This window comes from Schistocerca serialis, chromosome 2, assembly GCF_023864345.2.
Source record: "Schistocerca serialis cubense isolate TAMUIC-IGC-003099 chromosome 2, iqSchSeri2.2, whole genome shotgun sequence".
NCBI classification, from domain to species: Eukaryota; Metazoa; Arthropoda; class Insecta; order Orthoptera; family Acrididae; genus Schistocerca; species Schistocerca serialis.
In genome coordinates, this window is record NC_064639.1 from 898,035,177 (window position 1) to 898,054,936 (window position 19,760).

The following is a 19,760-nucleotide window of genomic DNA, read 5'->3' on the forward strand; positions in this document are numbered from 1 at the left end:
CGAACCTTAGTGTCCTTGAGCAATGCATCCAAAGACAGCCCTTGTGCAGTGTAGTAAAAAACACGAGTCCTGTCAAACATGCACCACATCCATATATTACACATCCATTACAATATTACCTGTAAGTACCTCAAAAGGGCACTCAATAACCAGTCACTACAGAGAGTTTATAGCACCAGATTCATAAGCATTCTCTTGGAGTGAAAACTAAACTGGGAACAACATTCATCAAACTGTGAACAGACCGAACTCAGCAGCTTTTGGATTCAAAATACTCTTCCGTATTGCAGCTATGCTTCAGGTAAGACGTCTGAGTGTTTGTGAATTCATAAAGATAAGCTATTTAGATGAAATAACTGTTACTTTAGTAAAAATTAATCGTTAAATACATGTATAGTGTGTTTTATAAACTTAATGTTAAAGGTATCAATTTTCTTTACATATTATTCCAGAAAATGTGGAAGATCATAAGACCAAGTTGTAGTCTTATTTCTATTTGTGTTTTGGCTTAGTTAACTTAGAGAATTGTGTTTAATTGCCCTGTTTTTCTTTCCAGTAGTTTATGTAGAGTGCATCCATTCATTCATTATTAAGTTAATATTTCCAGAAAACAGGTGCCTCATTTTAATGATGAAATTTTCGAAAGTAATGAAAATAAACCATTGAAAAAATATTTCCATTTTCTGCCAACATCTTTGAGAAACAGAAAACAAAAACAGTTAATGATTGTGTAGTTGATAAAGCATTTGCTGAACGATTACAAACTGTAAATTTTGTAAATAATATAAACTCAATTGAAGCTAAACATTTGCTAACTGCAGCAAAACATAAAGTTATGTATGTCCAAGAATGCATCGAAAATTAAAAGTAACTGTTAAACTTTTTTGGGAATTCGAAATGCAGACAAGTAAAAAAATTATAGAGTTTAAATGCCAGACAGTAAACTATGGGAACACAGATGAAAGAGTTTACTTAAAAAATTGAGGCATAGTAAAAAAGATATTTTATGAAGAACGGGTAATTTTTAAGCACACACATCCAAAAGGACATTAAGTAGAATTATTGCTATGCAACTAGGAATTATCAGATATGTTCCACTGAGAGTATCATCTTAATAGAATTAGCACCAAGTACATTGGTGGCATTACAAAGATCCTGTTTTGCAGAGAGGACCAAATTGTTAAAAAAAATTATTGAATGTATAAAAGAAGGAATAGAATACATTTTAAGAATTTGTTCTGAAACAGAAGAAATGGTACCATTAACGCCAGAAGAACAATCAAGATATGCGAGATCAAAAATTTGTATGCTGTGGTATTTTCATTACTCACAGAGAAGTGAATAGGTTTGTCATCATGATCATTTGACTGGAAAATATATAAATCCATTATGTAATAGTGTAATCCAAACCTGACATATCCGAGTTTTGTACCAATTTATGTACATAATGTCTCAGGATGTGATTCATATGATTCACATCTGTTTGTGAAAGAACTTGGTTATGATAAAAAAGAGATAGATATATCAGCTTTGGTAAGAAGACAGAAAATATGAAGATTAGATTTATCGATGCATTTAAATTTATGGCTTCTTCACTTGACAAACTTCCATCAAATTTGAAGAGAGATCAATTGAAAAACATTAGAAAATTTTTCCCAGAAGATTAGGCTTCATGCTCAGGCCTTCAGACCGATTTATTCAATCTAGTGATCAGAAAAGGTGTTTATCCGTAAGATTACATGGATGCAGGGAAGAAATTTGAAGAGAGACAGTTACCAGCAAAGGAAGAAATTTGCAGTAAACTGAATGACAGTGAAATAAGTGATGAAGATTATAAACATGCAAGCATAGTTTGGGAAAGGTTTAATATAAAAAAAATCTTGGTGAATTCATCATTTGTATATTGAAACTGATGTTTTGTTATTGGCTGCTGTGTTTGAAAATTACAGAAAAAGTTGAGTAAGAGCATACAATTTAGATCCATCTTGGTATTTTATAGCATCTAGTTTATCATAGGATGCAATGTTAAAAGTGACTAAACAACCACTAGAATTATTACATGAATACAATGTGATTATTATGATTGAAAAAGGAATAAGAGCTGGTATATCAGTGTTGTAAAAGCAATAATAAATATGAGAAAGATTATGATATAAAAAAGAAATGAAATTACCTACCATATTTAGGTGCACACAATTTATATGGTTACCCAATGAGTCAATATTTACCATGTGAAGTATTTGAATGGGATGAACCAGATGCTTTTGATTCAAGGAAAAAGAGTGCAATTTGTGACACTTGCAGGTCGGTTACATTTTTGAAGTTGATTTACAGTACCCAAAAGAACTCTATGATTTACATAAAGATTTAATATTTGCTCCTGAAATAAAATTATACCAGGAACTAAAGACCATAAGTTAATGAATGCTTTGAATGACAAATGTAATTATGTAGTTCACTATAGAAATCTTGAACAGTATTTATCTCTTCTAGTGAAAATAATAAAAATATATGGTCTTAAAATTGAAGCAACCTGACTGCTTGAAAAAGTGTAATAGACTTAAGTACAGTCATGAGAATGAAATTGAAGAATGATTTCGAAAAAAAATGTTACAAATTGATGAATAATTCCTTGTTTGGAAAACCTGTAGAAAATACAAGGAACAGAATGGATAAAATTAGTTTCAGATGGAGATAAATGCATTAAATTAATATCTGAAGCAAACTTTGAACAAAGAACTATATTTAAAGAAAATCTGGTTGCCATCTTAGGAATAAAACAAGAATTGAGTTGTGTTATCAAGATATGAACAGTTATATATACAATATAAAACTGATGGTTTCTATGAAGACATGAAATTGATGATTGATTACTTTGATACGAATGATTATCCAACAGACAATATTTATGGTATTCCACAAATAAACAAGAAGGTTTTAGCAAAACTGAAAGATGAATGTACTGGAAAAATAGTGGAAGAATTGTGTGGTTTGAGATCAAAAGTATGCTTATAAAGTTGGCGACAATTAAAAGAAAAATCAGAAGGAGTGAACAGTGTGTTGTTAAAAATAAAATAAGCTTCAAAGATTATAAAGATTGTTCTTTTAATAATAGAGAACAATAAGAATGATGAATTTGATGCAAAGTGAAAAATATGACATCTACACTGTTGAGTTAAACAAGATGGCATTGAGTCCTTATATAATAAGAGATATGCTCTGGAAAATAAAATACATGCATTACCATACAGACATGAGACTGTTTAAGCAATCGCTTTATGCATTGTAAAAAAATCTAATAAAATTTTTTTATGTATAAATGGGAATATTTCTGAAAAGGCTCAACAGTGTTAGCAACACTTGTTTGTTTAACAATATTAGTGAGTTAGAAGTAAATGTTTTTTATAAAATCACTAGTTGTGAATACTTACCTCCCAGATATAAAGAAAAAATAAGTTTAGGACTCGACAGTGAATTTAAAATTATTTCACCTAATAGATGTTTAAAAATAATTAGTAATTGGGATCTTAAATTTTTTGAAGAAGTGAATATTAAATCGAGAAACAAAGGAATGAAGAAACTTAAGAATAATGATGAAAAATTTCGCAATTTTGAATGTACTCTTTGAAGTTTTTAAAATTTTTTATTTTTTCTATTAAATTTTATAATCTTTAAATGAGACCCTTAAAGTTGTAGATGAGTTTTGCTATTTGAACAGCAAAATAACTGATGATGGTCGAAGAAGAGAGGATATAAAATGTAGATTAAAAATGGTGATGAAAGCATTTCTAAAGAAGAGAAATTTGTTATCATCGAGTATAGATTTAAGCATCAGGAAAGTATTTGTATTGAGTGTAGCCATGTGTGGAAGTGAAACATGGACAATATGCAGTTTAGTATTGACTGTGGAATTCACTACAATTATCAGTCTGTATGTTGTCTGGGATGCGATTTGTGCCAATTTGATGTAATTGTTCGAACATCTGTGCAATTGCTTCCCTAGTCTTTGTTTTTGAAGGTACTGTCCAAGCAAATTTTGAGTATGTGTCAATGATCGTTAATATATATTTGAAACCTTTATTCACACAAGCACGTTGAGAGTTATCCACAAGGTCTACCTGCAATAAACAATCCAAACTTTTATTATAACACATCTACATTTTTCCATACATGTTTGTGAAGTTCTTTGATGATCATATTTATAATTGTTCAGTGATGTACCTTTCTTGAAGCTCGGGGGATAAGTGAAACACTCTCATTCCTATATGCTGTTTTTGCTGCAGATGTTAAAGCAATTAAAAAGTCTTAAACAGTTTACAATCTCGTGAGCACTGTTGTAATTGATATACTCCATAGACCAATTGTCCAATTTCTTATGCTGAATGTTGATTGCACTACCCTCCCTTTCACCTTAATTACCATCCAACATGGCTTTAACAATGTGAGTGTGTTTCCTACTGTGATAGTATTTTATGTTTCCATCACTTCGCTTGTGCACTTTATTCATGTGTAGTATTTCTGTACCTACTTTAAGTCTTTCGCCAAATAACTGCAAAGATGAGATTTTTTTAAAGAATAGTAGGCTTAGTAAACCTGGAATTGATTCAAACTCTCCCTTCCAATATTTATTGTATTTCTCATTAATGTTATTATGTGTGTACCTAGTCTATATGGCTGTGCACTGCTAATGCTGAATTTCTATCTAAATTGACATTTACGTGTCAATTACTGAAATCATCAGTCGTATTATCAGTGCCCTCTTAATTAATCATTTGTGAAACTCGTTCAATGACTTTAGTGACTTATCGAAAAGTCTCTTTGAAATTCTGTTCATGAATCATTTGCTTGGTTCTTAGTAATCTCAATTTTTATTTACAAATGGCCCTTTCTACCATAATAATTTCCTATTTTGTAGATATGTTGCAGCATACTACACAAACTATGTGTCTGCAGGCAGCTCAAATCTGTGTCTCTCCCAAGAGGAGTTCGCTAAGATGGCTACCATACCAATAATCGGTTAACGTCAAGCGTGGTCTTATTATTTAATTATGGTGTAAAACGGAATCCACTAACTTTCGTATTCGGTTATTGAGTGCATGTAGTGCCATCAATATTGTTGTGAGTGAGTGTAATCTGTGTAGATAATACCGTGACTTTAAAAGGCGTGTAAATACTGTTCGTGATTTCATGTGCATGTAACAGTCATTTATCCATGGCCTGGGTTGTGGCATGCTGCGTCAGTTTATTAAATGTCAGTGCAGCTTACATCAGCAGCAGCAACAGCAGCACTAGCACTAACCGACACACGATGAGCAAATGCGCACATTGTTTCAGTGATGGAGGTGGCGTGTGATGCTGGTGACTGCAGAAACAGCAGACACATCAGAACAGTGGTGTCTGTATGTGTATATGAGTAGCATCAAGAAAGTAGTAACAAGGTTGTGAAAAGTCAGTGAACTGGCGTGTGACTTACTTGTGCCCAATGTGTTCTGTTTTTACACTACAGCCAAATAGACTATTGTTTTTGTACACTACAGCCAAATAGACTGGAAACTGACAGCTTTTAGAAAAATAGAAGCAATTTTTGCTCCAAAAACCTCACATTGTGAAGAATTTGAGATGCTCACTTTGTGCCTCTCTGATTACGTTGTCTCCATATCCGCCCAAAAGCATGGATGCTGAACAAAACTACTTGGTCCCTACTGGCGGCAGTCATCTCTAGACCTGGTAGCAAAGGTGGGTCACCAAAATTAGTATTCATGTTTACTTCAGAAATAAAATGGAATGCCAGCACACAGACCAGCAGAAAAACAGGTTCTATAAACTGAACTTTCTCTGCTGAAATGGTATCGTCGGCAACACCTTCAGATGCGTCGACTGTGAAAAGATTCGCTGTAGTCCACAATATTCTGATGGATCTTCGAAGTGAACTGAGGCATAAGACAACCTTAACAGTTACACCAGCGACAGTGAAAATGAAAATTTGGGCACTTGTCATGATTCAAACAAAATTAGGACAGAATGAGAATTTAAATAAAGAAAATCATCATTTACGTAAAGAACTAGCTAACGCAAATGCACCAGATGCGCTGGTTCAGCGTCTGGAATGAGAAATAACAGATCTCAAAGCAGAAAATCGAAGTTTAAGAACAGAAAGTATGTTAACACCTTAATTCTTTCTGGCAGTTATCGTCACTGGCTCAGCTACAAAACCAAACAGCAAACGATAAGAATGCATACAGCAGGCCAAATCAAAACAGCCAAGTCTCCTCTTTTTTTAAATCGGGAAAAAATCAATATGCCAATGGCATATGTGGAACAATCACTAAAACAATCAACCCAAGACAAGGCAAAAAAAAGCAGTCAGTTCCACAGCAAACACAATCGTTTTGGAAATGGAAACACAAGCGGATAAAAGTAAAATCGTAGAAAAGACAGCCCAACAAAAATATGTAAGATATGGACAGCCAAGGAAATTGCGAGCTCTCCTTGCAGTGTGCCAGGTCACAACTACTCCGACTGACCAGAACTTCCTGGAGGAACAATGTGAGATCAATTCAAGTGAACACATCTCTAAGGAAGAGTTCTATGAGGAAGTTAAAATAAAGTTCACAACAGTTCAAGTCCTTATACATAAAATATTTTGTAGCTGCAGAGAAGTGCTGCAATTGCTAGGGCCTAGGTCATCTACCAAAACGTTGCGATTAACAACCAGTCGATGAAAAATGTGCAAAACCATTTCACAGAATTCAGAATGTCTAGAGGAATCCACAGTTGGATACATGCCAGTCAAAAATAGGGTATGTCATAAGACCCAGGTGACTTGGTTGCCCTATCTACAAGCAGTTGTACGAAGGACAGAGTGCACAACTATTGTGTTCAGACATGAACTCTCTCCTTAAAAGTAAATATAGGTATGCAAAGGAATAATACATATAGGCGCAAACACAAATGTCCATCAACTAAAACGAGAGATTGGCGGGTGTGGTTGCCTGCTGACATGTGGGTATAGCACAACAGACCTAGAAACGAACAATCTTCCATCATTGGAAACATGACATTGTACAGCAAAGATATTTTAACATCACTGATTACGTAGACAACATTTGTGCAGGGAGCCATTGACTACCACACAGCAAGGGAGCTAAAACACGATAAGGCCCAGTGGGGAGTCTTCCTGACTGGACTTCTGCTACGAGTGAAGGAGCTGCAAGAGGACATTTTCCACTGTCATGGACAATGTGCCAAAAAAGAAAAGAAAAATACTCAATGGGATGCCCTAGGATACCCACACATATTCATCTCATGACACCAGAAAACAAGGAACAGATATGAATGAAATTTTCAGTGTGCAGCGGCGTGTGCGCTGATGTGAAATATGTCCGCTAGTACCCTGTCTCCTACCTTCCAAACTTCACAGAGGCTCTCCAGCGAACCTTGCAAGACTAGCATCTCTGGAAGAAAGGATATTGTGGAGAGATGGCTTAGCCACAGCCTGGGGGGGGGGGGGGGGATTTTTACAGAGTGAAATTTTCACCTTGCAGCTGAGTGTGCACTGATATGTTCGCAGGAGAGGTTATGTGAAGTTTGGAAGGTGGGAGACGAGGTACTGGCAGAGTTGAAGCTATGAGGACAGGTCCCGAGTCGTGCTTGGGTAGCTCAGGTGGTACAGCATTTGCCTGTGAAAGGCAAAGGTCCCGAGTTCGAGTCTTGGTCCGACACACAGTTTTAATCTGTCAGGAAGTTTCAAGGAACAGAAAGACATACTGACACTAGTACAAAAAACACAGAAAGATACAACACCTCTAAACAGTTCACTGGGTCAAAACACATCATTAAAATTACATTAAAAAATGACTAGCAAATGTAGACCATGCATAAAGCCTGACGGTTTATATATGGTGGTGGTACACACAGAACAGACACACAAGGAAATAACCATAAAGAAAACACTCAGTTGCCAACTAACCTCGAGGTGGCAAACAATATTCCTATAACATAGATACCGAAAGCCATATACAAAACATAAACGGTCTACATAATAATACAGTTACAGATACTTTATCCACACACAATTCACTGTGTACAGTAACAACAGAGGAAAACAAATATCAGAATGTATCACAGGACACTGACAGAAACCCCAACAAAACAAGAACAACGCAATTGATTATGATGATCGTGAGAGTCACTTACACATAATTAGGTTAGAAAATAAGGAAATATTCCAGATTGCTCTGTGCTGGCGATACAACTCGATCACCTTGAAGGGGGAAAAATATGTTTCTCGACAATGGAAGAGACAGACAGAATGATAGTGTTGGACAGAGAACCTGCCAACTGACCACTGTGAGCTCTGCAATCTCTTAGGGCAAGCATGTGAATGAGGAGGTGACAGTTTAAACATAGATAAAATTTATAAGGATTTCGTGACGGCACAGGCCCATGGACGCGTTTATTTCGTCCGTAAAGAGACAACACTTAAGTGCTATGGCTTCACCAGGTACCCACCTGCTGTGAAGATCTCATAACTAAACTGCAATAGGAACTACTTGGTTGGAATGGAACTGGGTAGACTTCTGAAAGAAATAAAGGCAGATACAATGTCTCTGAGAGACGTATATGTGTGGTGGGAAACTTCTAGGCCTTGCCAAACGTAACAATTATTGGGACTCAGAATGCCAAGGCTGCGATTGTAATAGTTAATACAAATTACACAGCTACAGAAGTAACACAACATTGTTCTGAACATGTAGCCACAGCTGAAATTATACATGGGCGCAAATCTCGGATTACCACATCTGTGCATGCCCAGTATTCCTATGACAAAGAGCCAAATAAGAGATGTAGCACAATTTTCTAGGGGCAAAAGAGTACTCATACTTAGTGATATAAGTGCATAGTCGACTCTATGGCATACACACAGAACAGACGATAGGAGAAAAATCGTAGTTGACACAGTAAATGAATGCAGCCTCTTTGTTCTAAACAAAGCAAGTCAACGTGCTCATACTGCTACAATGCAGGACGAAACCGACAACACTGACATCACACTGGCAAATGTGAAGTCTGTAATATACATCAACAAATTGGAAGTACTAGAAAATTCAATACACAGTGACCATAATGCCATACTCACACACACAGATACATACGCTAACAGGGGCACACAGCCTATACACGAACAAAAATGGCTGCTTCTAAACAAGTCTGACTGGCAAAAATTAAGGGATGTGGTTGAAGGCGTTTGCCTCCATGTATTCAGTGGTAGCATAGACTATAAAGCACACATTCTGACGGATCTACTTCAAAAAGCACAATTAGAAAGATAGGGAAGTAAGACTGGAATTATACCATGATGCAAATCAAATTATAAAAACGAATTATAAAATAGCTACAGGATTACTGGAACAATTTTGTCAAAACACAGCTACAAAAGAATATATAGGGGGAATCATTCAGACTTCAAATAAGTAAGGTAAAGACGTCGACAGTACTGTCAACTCTTAGGCACACGAATGGCTCTATTACAAGAGGCTGGAGATATTCAGCAGAATACTTGCTGAACCAACTTCTTCCTGATGACGAAAAGATGAATGACCAACAACATCACACAGACTTTACGAAGACAAATGGATGACACCCACACAAATGGCTCCATTACTGTCCAAGAAGAGGTCGTTTCAGGCATTAAACAATTAAAGTATAAGAAGACTCCTGGTCCAGGTGGCCTACACTCAGCGACACACAAAACTACAACTGCACAGATCAGCCCTTTTCTAAGAGAGTTAGCAAATGAAGCATTGCTGCAAGGTAGGACCCCTGCTATGTGAAAAACTGCATGTGTAGTAATCATAAAAAAATCAGAGGATTGTGATACAACAAACCAAAAGACTTACAGCCCATCTGCCGCTAGAACATTTTGGGTAAGGAACAAGGGAGCCCTCCTGTGTAGTCACACCGGAGGTTCCTTGGCCTTAGTCCACATCAGTACATCTTTAGACCCGAAAGCTCAAGAGTAGATGCAGTTAACCGCGCGCAGGCAGTAATACAGGACACACAAGAAAAATACACTGTAGCAATAGCATTAGATGTAGCCAGTGTCTTCGACAATCTGTGGTGGCCTGCCTTTTTTGGAAGGCAATGGGAGATGCAGACACCAGCAGTCCTATTAATTGCTTACTCGACAACTGCAAAGATAAGATGGCTCAGGTGCAAGAAGGAACACAAAAGATTATGAAGAAAATAAACGATTCCCAAAAGGCTCAACCTCTGGGCCAGTTTCTGGGATATTGCCCTAGAACCACTCCTAAAAAACCTAGCTGAAGATGATAGGGTTAAGGGTATATACACTCCTGGAAATTGAAATAAGAACACCGTGAATTCATTGTCCCAGGAAGGGGAAACTTTATTGACACATTCCTGGGGTCAGATACATCACATGATCACACTGACAGAACCACAGGCACATAGACACAGGCAACAGAGCATGCACAATGTCGGCACTAGTATAGTGTATATCCACCTTTCGCAGCAATGCAGGCTGCTATTCTCCCATGAAGACGATCGTAGAGATGCTGGATGTAGTCCTGTGGAACGGCTTGCCATGCCATTTCCACCTGGCGCCTCAGTTGGACCAGCGTTCGTGCTGGACGTGCAGACCGCGTGAGACGACGCTTCATCCAGACCCAAACATGCTCAATGGGGGACAGATCCGGAGATCTTGCTGGCCAGGGTAGTTGACTTACACCTTCTAGAGCACGTTGGGTGGCACGGGATACATGCGGACGTGCATTGTCCTGTTGGAACGGCAAGTTCCCTTGCCGGTCTAGGAATGGTAGAACGATGGGTTCGATGACGGTTTGGATGTACCGTGCACTATTCAGTGTCCCCTCGACGATCACCAGTGGTGTACGGCCAGTGTAGGAGATCGCTCCCCACACCATGATGCCGGGTGTTGGCCCTGTGTGCCTCGGTCGTATGCAGTCCTGATTGTGGCGCTCACCTGCACGGTGCCAAACACGCATACGACCATCATTGGCACCAAGGCAGAAGCGACTCTCATCGCTGAAGACGACACGTCTCCATTCGTCCCTCCATTCACGCCTGTCGCGACACCACTGGAGGCGGGCTGCACGATGTTGGGGCGTGAGCGGAAGACGGCCTAACGGTGTGCGGGACCGTAGCCCAGCTTCATGGAGACGGTTGCGAATGGTCCTCGCCGATACCCCAGGAGCAACAGTGTCCCTAATTTGCTGGGAAGTGGCGGTGCGGTCCCCTACGGCACTGCGTAGGATCCTACGGTCTTGGCGTGCATCCGTGCGTCGCTGCGGTCCGGTCCCAGGTCGACGGGCACGTGCACCTCCCGCCGACCACTGCCGACAACATCGATGTACTGTGGAGATCTCACGCCCCACGTGTTGAGCAATTCGGCGGTACGTCCACCCGGCCTCCCGCATGCCCACTATACGCCCTCGCTCAAAGTCCGTCAACTGCACATACGGTTCACGTCCACGCTGTCGCGGCATGCTACCAGTGTTAAAGACTGCGATGGAGCTCCGTATGCCACGGCAAACTGGCTGACACTGACGGCGGCGGTGCACAAATGCTGCGCAGCTAGCGCCATTCGACGGCCAACACCGCGGTTCCAGGTGTGTCCGCTGTGCCGTGCGTGTGATCATTGCTTGTACAGCCCTCTCGCAGTGTCCGGAGCAAGTATGGTGGGTCTGACACACCGGTGTCAATGTGTTCTTTTTTCCATTTCCAGGAGTGTAGTTACCTACGCTGAGAACTTGCTAGTAGTAATAACTGTAAACTTATAAAAACAAGTGACTCGTTCAACTACAACAAGCTTATGACTGTGGCAAAGAAGACAGTATTTTTACTGATGATAGAGGCGCTGCAGAAAAACACCAGTAGGCTGAGCAGCACTAACATATGGAGGAAAATAACAAGAAAATACCTGGGGAGACACCTCGATGAACGATTGACATTCAGCGAACATATAAGATTTATAATTGGAAAACAGATAAGACTAATGTACAAACTTGCCATGCTAAATTCATCTCACTACATACTACCTTCGTATAGCCCTCTTTGTGTGTATTACGTGCTTTGAAGCAAGTGCCTGGACATATCTACAACACTCATGACCCACAAAATTATTGTGAGATGTGGACAAAGAGGTATATTGCTCAGAATCTAAAGGGCATTTGGCACCACATCCACAGATGTCCTTGAGATAACAGGGAAGCATATTACAGAAAAATGCCAGTTTAGTGTTTGGAAGATTGAGACATCACAAAAAGAATGGGAAACATCTGACAAGGGCTGTTGGGTGTTCTCCTTCTTCCTGAATAATTGGTAAAGGTTGAGGCTCAGACACTTTCAGCCAAGTCACGATATGGTACACTTTCTGATGGACCATGGCCCTTTCCTTACATACATGCACTGCTTTGGCCTTAGCCAAAGTGATGCACGTCAATATGGGCTGCGTAAGTCCCCCAAACATGTAACACTAGAATATAGCACGCACAAAGCTTTAAGGGACTCAGATAAATAGAGCATGCTTAACTGCATCACTGATGAAATATCAAGAGAGCTACTCAAGACTTATAAGCAGCAAGGACCATATACAACATCATGATCAGACACACATCCTATGCCACAACATGATACATGGGACAACAGAGATTCAAACACAGATATGTAATCAGATGAACATGTAGTCACAGATGACAACATGCACATATCACTAACACCAGATATAGGTATGGCATAGTATCAGATCACACGACTACAGCAATACTATAAGTGATATGTACAAGGAATCTAGAAATTAGATAGTAATAAGAAATAAAAGAAAGAACATTCACGTCTGTACAAAGCAATGTTTTAGTTCCCTGGATCATCATTTTCAAACATTTAATTGTGTAGTATGCAAACTGTATAAGATGGAAATTGTAAAACATGTGTACTTTATAATATTTCACCTAAGAATGCATATACAGTATAATGAGACTCAACTACACAAGCACGAGTACACAGCATAGACAAGAAGTGCCCTTTGGAGAAGTGAGGATCGAGGTCACTCTTTTGAGGCTCTTCTTCTGCTTATGGTGCTGGCAGATGGAGGAAGTAATTGTAGTAACAAATGGTGCTGCCATACCTCATAAATAGCCGGCCGCAGTGGCCGAGCGGTTCTAGGCGCTTTAGTCTGGAACCGCGCAACCACTACGGCCGCAGGCTCGAATCCTGCCTTGGGCATGGATGTGTGTGATGTCTTTAGGTTAGTTAGATTTAAGTAGTTCTGAGTTCTAGGGGACTGATGACCTCAGATGTTAAGTCCCATAGTGCTCGGAGCCATTTGAACGATACCTCATACATAAACAATGTAGAGTTAATTTTACGACATACATACACACAGTTGTAACCATAGTGGAAATATAATGTGTTAATTCAGGTGAGGTAGGCTCAAAATGTTTGCCGAAGCCCTTCCACTTGAAATGACGTAGTGAAGGGACTTATTTCATCATCTAAATCTTTCATTTCGTCCATTACTTGCTGCTTTTGAATATAATAAAATTTGTTTTCCTTTTCCAAAATGTACTTAAGGTATCACATGTTTTTTAAATTAGCAATGTAATTATATAAAAGACAAGAAAAATAACAGCACTGAGAGAAGCTGTAGAAAAAGATGAAGAATCTATATCTGCAGCTTGTTTGTAGCTTTTAGTAGCAAACGACCCACCATAGTTATAAAGGTGGTGGGTCATTCTGTAATGTTAATAAATGAATAATCAACTGTCTCTCCTGAAAGTCGTCAGACGCAATTTATCTGGAGTTTCTGATGATATTTGCAATTTCTTTTTTTTGCAGTGTGTAGCTGCAAACAAGTACTGCTTGTTGCATATTTCGTGTGTTGTCTAGTGTCGATGGAAATCATAAGTTTGTCCTCCGTTATGAACAAAATGATTTTCGAAGTGGGATATTACTCTCCCATCTGATAAAGCGACCCCAAACTAGCCTCGTGCGATATTCTTTTTATCGCTTTGTATTAACAGGGAGAGTAAAACACAAATGATAACCAGTACTCCAGCAGCGATAGCACTTTCTGGGCCTGTGCTGACAGTTACCACCAAGCATGCAGTGCTGCTCAGTCACTGGTGGATTTCTGTTTATTCTTTGTGTTTTGCTGCCACTGTTAATATGTATCGATAAAAGGAATATCGCACTAGACTAATTTGGGAGGGGGAGGGGCGCTCTATCGAATGGGCGCGTAATACATATTTCGTTTTAAAAATCATTTTGCTCATAACAGTAAACAAACTGGCTGGACAATGTGTGAAAGATGTAATGATCAGCATTTGTTTGGGCTGACTACAGCTACACACTGCAAAAAAGGAATCACAAATATCTGCAGAAACTCCAGAGAGAATGCGCCTGACATGTTTCAGTAGAGACACCCCGTGGACACTTCAGGCTAATTGGGGGAGGTATTTTTTTTCTGTGTATGGATTCAGTTTTATAAATCTTTGCAAGTCAGCATACTGATTGTTCTCCCAATTTAATCAACCTTTACAGCCAACTTATTCTATAAATTCAAAAGAGCTTTAGTGTGTCTATTTACCTCTTTCTGACTTTTATTAATCTATTGAATTTTTGGTCAACATATAGGTGAATTTTCTGTCGATACTCTGACAAACTAGTCCATTTACAATGTTTACGGGCGTATTTAGGTTACTGCTTCAAAACTTACAACTGTTTTTGTGATCTCTGAGGTTCTGAGAGCAATACATCTCAAGTGAATATTCTCAGCCAAGCACCGTATGAAGTGTTGTGTGTCATGAGTTCCAGCACTGGGCTGTGTGTTGACACATTGGTGAATATTACATCCACTCATGTAATTTATGTGGAGTACGTTTTCCTAATATGACTATATTTACTGTATGGCTAATTGCATTGAGTTTATTAATTCGTTCATTCATTTCACTATTTGCATCTAATAATGTTGCTATGCAATTTTTGTCAAATTGATTTCATAAATTAGTTTATCCACATTCCCCTCATGATCTTTACAAATGTTAATTAAATGAGCTCTGCTTCGTTTACATGGGTGAATTGTTTTCCATATGTATCCATCACTTATTATGCACTGGATAACATTCACACAGTCTTTTGATTTAAATACTCTTGAGAGTTCCGTCTGCACTGACCATTCAATTTTCTAGTCTTATCGATTACTACAAAGCCAAACTTATTATGATTCCAGCAGTCTGCACATATACTGTTAACTTCATTAAATGTCATATCCCCACTGACATGACTGTTATACATATGTCTTAGATTGAAGCTGTCCTGTTTAAAAGCTATAATAAGGTATGCATTATCTTGTACCAGCTGTTCACATATCCCTGAATGTCTCTGTGAAATATAAATAGCGTCAGCTGTTGTTGGTTTCGAATGGTAATGTTCCATAGAAAATGAAAGAATTTCCTTTTGCTTGCCTGGGAGTGGGACTTTCGTGCGGTCACTATATTTTGCATATGTAACTTCTTTAATACCTGAGTGTGAAGTGAACCCTTCTACCGTCTCTTGGGCTGTGTTTATATATGTGCCACAGCAGATGGCCAAGGGAACACCAGCTGTCATCTGCCTTATGCACACGGCAGCAGTCCCTGAACGACTGCTTTCTCAGACACATAATCTTTAATAACAAAGTTACGAATTAATTTAGAACCTTCTTAATTTTTACCTGCATTCATGTAATTTGGTTGAAATCACAGAAAAAGTTTCAGCTCGCTTGAATAAAAACTTTGCATTCTAGAATTTGTACCTCTGAACTAAAACTTTAAAAGATCTTTGTGGTGTGCATACTGTAAGACATTCGGTACACACACCATCAGATTATTTGACTTGTCGCTCTAACAAAGTAGGTGAGTGTCAGCAATATGTCTCGTGGTCTTATCGTGGCGTGTTTATCTTCTGCTGTTAGGTCAGACGATAGAAATGCCACTTGCACGCTTAGAGTAGCAGATTGACGGTGACCAACTTTAAACAGAACTTGATTAATTTTCACACACATTTATTAAAATAATAAAAAGCATAGACATTTCGTAACTTGATTCTGGATGCTGTTTACAATTGACAATCTGAAGTTCCTTTGGTCTTGGTACGTTAATCTTTTTTTCACATATCTCTGATACTTGACAAAGTGACTATACATTTATCTTCATGGCTATGTACAGGAATATGATAATCTTATTAGGCACAGACTGAAACTTGACTATAGACTGGTACAGACTAATGTAGACTGGTACAGACAGCTGCAGATAAATGCAGATGTGTACAGACTGGTGCAGACTGACTAATCTGAGGTCTGTACACTAGTTATAATACCTCGCGCATTCAGGTACCACTGTGTGAGTGTGATCCGCAAGGAGAAAAGGTTCTACATTAGCAGCAATCTCATTAGCTGCGTTGCATATTAATATGCGGATCGGTGGAAGCAGAATTTGGTTCGCCTCTAAGGCAGCGCCATCTCGTAGTGCGGAGGCGGATGAACGCTGCGCCTGCGCTGTTGTGCTTAGCGGGGCGCACTCTAGTGGGAAAGTTGTTTACATGCTGTGTACGAGGAACTATGTACACAACAACCTTGTATTGGTTGTTATTAATATTTCGATTCTGAAATTTGTTATAGCTCTATTACTTAATAAGTTTTCTCATTTTCTGTAACCAAAATTAACTAGCATTAAAATTACAGGTACTTAAGCTACTACAAATGGGTATTTAGCACCACTTACTTTTTCTTAATACAGTATTTTTATGAAAACTATTGAATTAATTACTTAAAGACTTAATATTTAAAACGTTATTACATTAAAGTATATGTTGACAAAATATTTATAAAAAATGTTGACTTTTAAATTTATACTTAATTATGGTGTAATACTTGTGCACTATGCGCAGACACATTATGGTGATGTGGCACTACTAGCAATGAACTGGGGAAGTCCCAGCATGCTCGCTCGTCTCTGTATCTCAGAAATGATACAGTGCTCGTTTCGCTTCAAACTGACTTATTAGGTTAGACCAGGTTTGTATAACGATGGTGTTCAACACAATGTTCTTGCGCGGTTCAGCATGTCTGCCCAATATAAGATTTCTCACATTGGCATAGGTCTTGTACATGCCACATTTGCTAAAGCCACAATCGCCTTTGTCAAGCACAATGAATTCCTCAGTTTTGAGAAACCTCTGGGTTTGTCAGAGATTGATCTAGTTATCCAGAACCTACCTTTTGCTCCTATTATACTCCCAATTTTCAAGCCTAACTCACCCCACTTTCATTCAAAAAATATATTTTTCACAAAGGTGCATGTAAGAAAACTGAATTTTAATATTTTGTTATAAAAGGTGCACATAAGAAAATAAAGTTAATACAAGTTTTATAAAATGTGCACATGAGAAAATAAATAAAATGAATTGGTGAACGAAAGTAAATGGTTCATTTCCCTAGATGAAGAAATTCATTCTCAGAAAGTGCAAAACATTTCCTATCCAACACCTTCCACTCAGTGATCACAGATCTTCAGGCCTCTGCCTTCTGTACATCAACTCAGCATGGGGTCCCATCTCTGAATAAACAGAGCCACTCCATTATTCGAGTTGAAACACTTCATTCTACCTACAGACAGGTCTCAAACCTGCCTCAATGGCAATACATTTTACAGAAGCAAAGACGGAAAATGTTCTGTGAAACAGCTAGCACTACCCATACATAACACACTGGTAAGTTTGTGAAATTGTTAACATATCTTTCAGTCGGCGTATCTGCAGTGAGTTTTGTGAGAATAAAGAAGCTTCGAATTCGTATACGTAGTTGGTATCTGACGACAAAGTTGGTACAAGACCAAGCAAATTATCCACTTGTTTGCAGATTTATAGTATAATATTAATTAATATTAGTCATAATTGCTGTTAAATAGTTTAATTAGCTAACCTTCAAAGCTTAAATAATCAAAATCGGTTAAAAATCGTAAGTACTTTCGAAAATTTCGAACATTATAATGATCATTAAAATCGATTTTAATTACTTAGAAACTAAAGGAAACTGTTTAATTAACTTCATTTCAAAGTTTAAATAATGAAAATCGATTAAGAAATAGCTAAAATATGTAAAATATCGTAATATAACTTTCTGCAGTCAGAGGCATCTATTGGCAGTTTCCATTAGTGCTGCAAGACAAGTCTAGCTGGGAGTGACAGTGACAAAGATACAGAGGCAGAGTAAACAGGAAGGCATGGCCATCAGTCAAGTTACAGCTGTACTCGAGGCATGACCTATAGCAGCAGCAGCATCAAGTGACCTTCAGTATTAAGATATAGCGATTTTTTGCCAATTTCTCAGTCAAATATTAACCGATTTTAAAAGTTCAAAGTGCTGACATGATGGAGTTAAAAATTGCTTTAGCTGCCACTAACACTTTTTACTTTCTCTAAAAATTCAAAGTGCTGACATGATGGAGTTAAAAATTGCTTTAGCTGCCACTAACACTTTTTACTTTCTCAATCTTTTTTAAAATGTTGCAAAAATGTATATAAGCACATAGTGAACACTACTATAAATTTTTAAAATTTTTCATACACTTATGTAGAAGTAAAAATTAATAATTAAAATATTTTAGTAAGTATTATGCATTGAGCATCATATGTAAAATTCTTGTTTCCATACCTAACTACACATGCTAAAGTGCCTGCTGGAATTTTCTCATTAAAAGTTGCACATCGTTTCATAGTTGTTTTCCGTAATGTTACAGTGTACTTTCTTCAAGTCATATTAATGATATAAATCAGATAATTCGTTATGAAATTATATGTGCTAATATCCAGATCTGCTTTCAGTTGTGTAACTCGTTTAAAATCGAGAAATGCATCATATGTATTGAGAAAATTATTTGGAGGATTAATATTCCACATCTCCTGTGGGAAAATTTCATTTCTTCCATTTTTCAAGTATATATTCTGTAGGTTAACGTGATCAAATAATGGAGAGTCGACTAACTGATTATTTTTACGATTTGTCTGAATTGTAACAAATACGAAATATGGCATATCAGATTCTATTGAGTTATAGTAATTCATGTTATCTAGTTCAGAATTATTCTTACCACTCAATCCATCAACTTCTACAGTTTGTAGTTCTTAAAAAGATATCAGAAGTTTCGGATTTTTCAGAATATTTTCCCTATCTTCTAACTCAAATTCTGGTTCATATTTAACCATTGGTACACAAATTTCCATAGTTTCTACAACAGTTTTACCTTCTTTTGGAAGAGTGTCTTTTGTTTCAATTCCAGCATCATTATAATCAAACCATCGAAGAATAGAATCTCCAGCAGTTGATGACCGCGTAAAACTTACTGTTAAATCTTCCTCCCACATAATTTTCTTATAATCTTCATAAAAACCCACCAAGCGTTCCTAATGGATAAAGCACTTAATTTTTCTTGCTCTTTATTTTTCATTATTAAGCAGATGCCCTTCCACACCTATTTTATCAGCAAGAGATGAAGTCAAATGCAGTAAAACTGAAGAGGAAATAAAAGGGTGCTCTATTCTAAACATAACATTATTTCCCTTCTTTATGGTTATAAGATCAAAAAGTTTTGCCACATAATTATCGTTTAATATATATTTTTTTATTTGCCATCGTAAGTTGGATAATCTACGCCATCACTTCCAATAATACTGAAATTCAT